Below are 5,847 nucleotides of genomic sequence, written 5' to 3'. Positions count from 1 at the left end.
TTTATATTCAGCTTAAGTTCTACCATATTTGAGGGTTGGTCTAGATGATGGTTCATCTTGAGGGTGCTCACAAGGGATGTGCAGGACAACCAAGGCATCAGGCCCAGCCAGCACAGGTTCATGAAAGGCAGGTCCTGCTTCACCAACCTCATCTCCTTCTATGACCAAGTGACCCATCTACTAGACCAAGGCTGTGGATGTTGTCTACCTGGACTTTAGTAAAGCCTTTGACAGCATCTCCCACAGCATTCTCCTGGAGAAACTGATAGCTCGTGGCTTAGACAGGTTTACTCTTCGCTGGGTAAAGAATTATCTGGACGGCCAAGCCCAGAGAGTTGTGGTGAACGGAGTTAAATCCAGTTGGCAGCCAGTCACAAGCGGTGTTCCCCAGGGCTCAGTTCTGGGGCCGGTCTTATTCAATATCTTTATTGATGACCTGGATGAGGGGATCGAGTGCTCCCTCAGTAAGTTTGCAGACAACACCAAGCTGGGTGGGAGTGTTGATCTGCTGGAGGGCAGGAAGGCTCTGCAGAGGGATCTGGACAGGCTGGATCGATGGGCAGAGGTCAACCGTATAAGGTTTAATAAGGCCAAGTGCAGGGTCCTGCACTTGGGTCACAACAACCCCATGCAACGCTACAGGCTTGGGGAGGAGTGGCTGGAGAGCTGCCCGGCGGAAAGGGACCTGGGGGTGCTGGTTGACAGCCGGCTGAATATGAACCGTCAGTGTGGCCGAAGGCCAACAGCATCCTGGCCTGTATCAGCAATAGTGTGGTCAGCAGGAGTAGGGAGGTGATTGTGCCCCTATACATGGCACTGCTGAGGCTGCACCTCCAATACTGTGTTCAGTTTTGGGCCCCTCACTACAAGAAGGATGTTGATGTACTTAAGCGTGTCCAAAGAAGGGCAACGAAGCTGGTGAGGGGTCTGGAGCACAAGTCTTATGAGGAGTGGCTGAGGGAACTGGGGTTGTTTAGTCTGGAGAAGAGGAGGCTGAGGGGAGACCTTATCACTCTTTACAACTATCTAAAAGGAGGTTGTCATGAGGTGGGTGTTGGTCTCTTCTCCCTTCTAACTAGCGATAGAACAAGAAGAAATGGCCTCCAGTTGTGCCAGGGGAGGTTTAGACTAGATATTAGGAAAAGTTTCTTTACTGAGAGAGTGGTCAAGCATTGGAACAGGCTACCCAGGGAGGTGGTGGAGTCACCATCACTGGAGGTGTTAAAAAAACATGTAGATGTGGCACTTCAGGACATGGTTTAGTGGGCGTGGTGGTGTTGGGTTGGCGGTTGGACTTGATCTTAGAGGTCCTTTCCAACATTTGTGATTCTGTGACCTTTAAAGGTCCTTTCCAACCCAAACTGTTCTATGATTTTCTCTTCTACCACCCTTATGTTATGCAGGTTTAATTGTCTATATAAAGCATTTATTTGAATTTGTCTTTGAATGTATGCTCTGAAAACAGTGACTTTGCAGATTCATATGATGAACTCTACATTTATGTTGGCAGTTGAATAATTTTTTGGGAATCCAATTTAATAGCTGGGCGAAAACAGCAAAAGGTCAACGAAGACAGCAGAAATATGTCTGTAGGAGCGTACAGGGCTGAGATTTCTAACTATGTAATATAACTTTGTGTTCTGATGTCATGTCGTGATCCTCAGGTAGATCCTGTGGTGAAGTCAGGTGATAAAAAATTTGTGACCTCACAGCAGTAAGAAATGAAGATGTAGGACAATGACACCACTGGATGTGTAAGGGAAAGGTTCAAGTTGAGAACAGCAGTTGTGAAGGCGTGTTTATCTATAATCTAAGGTACAAAATGGTTCAAGGAACAATTGCTTATAAAGTAATTTGCTGTCTTAGTTTGCCCCAGGAAAATTCTTCTTAAGATATTGTGGAACAGCTTAGTGGAACAATAAAAGCAATTGCCAACCTGAGTGTATACAGAAAAACAAGCCTTTTTTTAGCAAAGAGAGAAATCAATTCTGTCACTGCACTAAGGAAGTATCACGTTTTCAGATAGAAAAGATAATTTTGTTACCTACTCATGTGCCTTTTTTTAACTTCTGGGAGTTTGAAAACTATTCTGAACTCTTACTACCGAGTTAACATACAGGTTCTTCATAGTTATGTGGCAGCGTATAGACTACAGATACAGAGTCTGGCAAGCTATTTTAATTTGACCATTTGGTTATTTTATGTGCAAATAGGCTATACAGTTAAGTGTATGTGACTCCTGCTGGTACTTCTGTCATGTCATAAATGCAGTGACCCTCAACAAAAGAGGTTAATGAGTTTTGTGTCCTGATGCCGTTTGTCCAACAGAGATGTAAACCAGAGCAGTAAAGGGCTGGATTTGCAGTGTTCTTTGGCTTGCTCAAAATACTTTTTTAATAAATGGCAGCTAAGAAGGTTTTAGAATATAGGATACAGATAAATCTCTAGCTGCTGTCTTCATTATCTTTCGAGTGAAAAATACTTGTGTTCTAGTGAAAAGGACCTGGTTTAATCTTATTAAAAGTATTTTCAGAGTAATTTAAGGGTAAGTAAATATTTATTACTGGTGCAGAATTGTAGTAAGCCAGAGCAGAATTTTATTTAAGAAATTACCTTATACTTAACGATTATGTTATAAACTTAAACTGCAATAATCTCTGTTCAAAATACAGGTCAGTGACTCATCACACTGTTGTAAAGGCTGTTGTATAGGAAGATGTGGAGTAGGCTAAAGGGAATTCTCCTGGGACCTGGCAATTAACACATCCTGAGCACACAGCTTTCACAACAGCCCTTACCCTGCATGTGACAGAAGCATTAGGAAAACTTGTACTGTTTCATGTTTTTTTCCATTAACAAAATTCACAGTTACTGAAGTTTAATTTACGTATGCATTAGATGGAAAAACTCTAGGCATCTGTGCATAAAACTATAGGAAGTATGTTAACTGCTTTTCCTACTCTTAGCATGAAATTTTCAGGGAGGGTCACCACTCCCATGTGACAAATGTGTGCGTAGTAAGACTGAGCAGATCACTGACCAAGGGCTAGAAGAGATTTAAGACTTCAAGGTGGCTGTCCTACCGCTGCTTTTCACAGTTGGGGTTGGCTGCTGTTGTGTGCACGCTGTGTGCTCAGGATCGGTGAACTGCTGGCTCTCGTGATCCTTTTCCCTAGCCTGCTCCTAAATCTTCCTGTATGACAGCCTCTTAGCAGCTGGCAAACATCTCCGAGTGCTGTGTGAAAGACTGCAGAGAAGTCCCCCTGGGTAGCTCCTCTGTCCTCGATCTTCCTTTGCACATTCGTTGCCTTCTGTGAAGCAAAGGGCCTTTGTGCCGGATTTGTGAACTAAGGGTGACTCTCACTTCACCTATAAATCCAGTAACATTGATGGAAGTGGCACACATACATTTCGTGTGGGATATACTGCCGTTGTTATATGAGTGTCCTGTAGAGAAACCCATTAAATAGCAGGGTCCAAATATATTATTAAGTATAAAACATTCAAATTAAATAAGCCTAACTGCCAAGTTCTTATCCAGATTTCCATCATCCCTCTTTTTTATCCCCAGTTACCTGTACCTTAGATCTGGCAGCTATTTAAGATATGCAGATAAGTGTTTTTGTGCATTTTGGAAATCCAACAGTGAGCACAGGTTCACGCACCTTAGGGACCAACTGAAGAGTCTTATTAGCTGGGTTTTACTTGCGTACCACAGACAAAACTTTTGCATCTGCTAGTATTACTGCAGTATTTGCTTAAAAGAAATTGTTGCATAGAGAGGTTAGGATGACATCTTTAGTCCCTAGGTTTCTTTAAGTTCAGATTAATGTTTGCAGTTTTGCGGGGACCTGATTCATACCTATTGAATTTGAAAAAGTTTATTTGTATTGAATGGATGTCAGCAGTACAAGTCATCTTATGCTATTTTGCTCAGTGTCCTGAGGCGCAGACTTCACAACATGGTATGGTAGAGAACGAATGGGCAGACTGTGATATTGGTACCACTGTCCATCCATGGGAGAGTCAAAATTAAAAAATAACCTGTATTAGGTTTACAGTAAAGCTCCTATAAATTGAGGAGCCTTCTCAAGAAAATGGACCCCCATGATGCGTGGCTGGCAGGTGTTTCCAGATGAGCGTCACCATAGAAGAGGGCTGCCAGCAAGATGGGAGAGCAAAGCAGATTATCAGCTCCTCCAAATGGCCTGAGGATTGAGAGGACAGGCATGGGTTTTGATACTTATCCCACAGTGACTTCCCTCTCAGAAGACCTTTCCCCAGGGCAAAATCCCAAGCAGAGCTGCAGCCTCACTCCCATTGCAGGATTTGCTATAGGAGGGAAGGAGCGAGCCCGTGACCATTATGGTTCTATTTTACTGCCCTGTTAAATGTGATGCCTTATTGCTATTTTTAATTTAATTCTTTTGTGAGAGTGGAGGCGATAAAACAAATTGTTTCTATGCTTCACTAACACACCTAATGGGAGAACAGTGCAAGGGAGCTGCAAACTGTAATTCGCATGAGGTACAGCAACAAGAATTTCCAAATGCAGATATTTGGAGTGTGCTGAAAAGCTGACATTTGCTAATGAACTCACTTTCATCCCCATTTCTGGTTGCATCTAATTATAATTTATAACAACAGTGCCTTACATCATGAACCCTAGGCTCATTTGTGCTATCCTGTGGTTTTCATTGCAAGTCAAAGAACACCTGACTAAGGGTATATATGTGACCTTGTAAAAGGTTTTTTGCTGTTTCAGCAGAGGTAGGAGGGACCACAAGTGAGAGCAAAGATTCTTATCAGGGACTAGAAAAAGAGACCAGGTACTGGGCAAATTGTGGTGGGATCTGCCTATAGCCATCCAGACAGAAAGCTAAAGGATTAAAGAGCCCTGCAAGTAGAGAGCTAAGAGCTTGAGTTGCAGGGCTGCGGGGAATGGTGAACAATGTGAGAGAGATTTAATAAGCCAAGTAGAGGATTGATGGATTTTATTTCCCTTCTGATTTTTGCATTGAGAGTAGGAGAACGCGGCATGGGTAATGTGAGACTCTACTCCAAGAGAAGGAGGAAAATGCAAACTACCAAAAGGCGTAAGGGGTGGACTATTGATGAACCTCCTCATAGGCAGTGAAAGAAATTATGTGTGCTTGCTGTGGATGCCTAATACTCCAGACTGTGTGCAGGTGGTATCGGTGAGCCATGTGGGTGCATCCACCACTGTTCCAAGAGGGGAAACTAAGGCAAGAGATAGGTAATCTCTTGATATAAATTAACCTTTCTACATATTACGTTTATGTTTGTTTATATAGCTGCTTCATAATTAGTTCTGCCAGCTCTTCGCTTCCATATGTCTTAAGGAATGACAGTATATTCCCAGATTTACTCCTATTTATACTAATTAAATACTAGTAAACCTGTCCACCTAAAGGACAAATTATAAATCATCTTTTCCTCAGCTCTATGTTGGACTTCTCTATATTTGTAGCTATTAAAGCTGCTTTATTTTTTATGTTCTTCTGTCTTACAAACAGTTATGTAAGTTCATAGTCCTGCATAATTTAGCTAGGCACTGCTTACATTGAACTCATACAGAGGAAATCATGACAAATTATGTAGGAGGAGGACTTCCAGTTATTCAGGGCCTGAAGTGATGAAATTATGTAGAGATTTATATTTTTATTAAGCAAAATCATGGTGTCTCCAGAACATCTCCATTGCATATGAGCTTGAATATACATGTGAAAAATCATTATCAAGGTTATGTACCTGAATTTTTTTTTAAAAATGGTTATACAGGGTGGAAAATAACATTTAGCACCATAGTTCTTAGGAGGGAGAAAC

The sequence above is a fragment of the Phaethon aethereus genome (genome assembly GCF_964289735.1).
Source record: "Phaethon aethereus genome assembly, chromosome: 2".
NCBI classification, from domain to species: Eukaryota; Metazoa; Chordata; class Aves; order Phaethontiformes; family Phaethontidae; genus Phaethon; species Phaethon aethereus.
Note: the sequence above shows the minus strand (reverse complement) of the source record.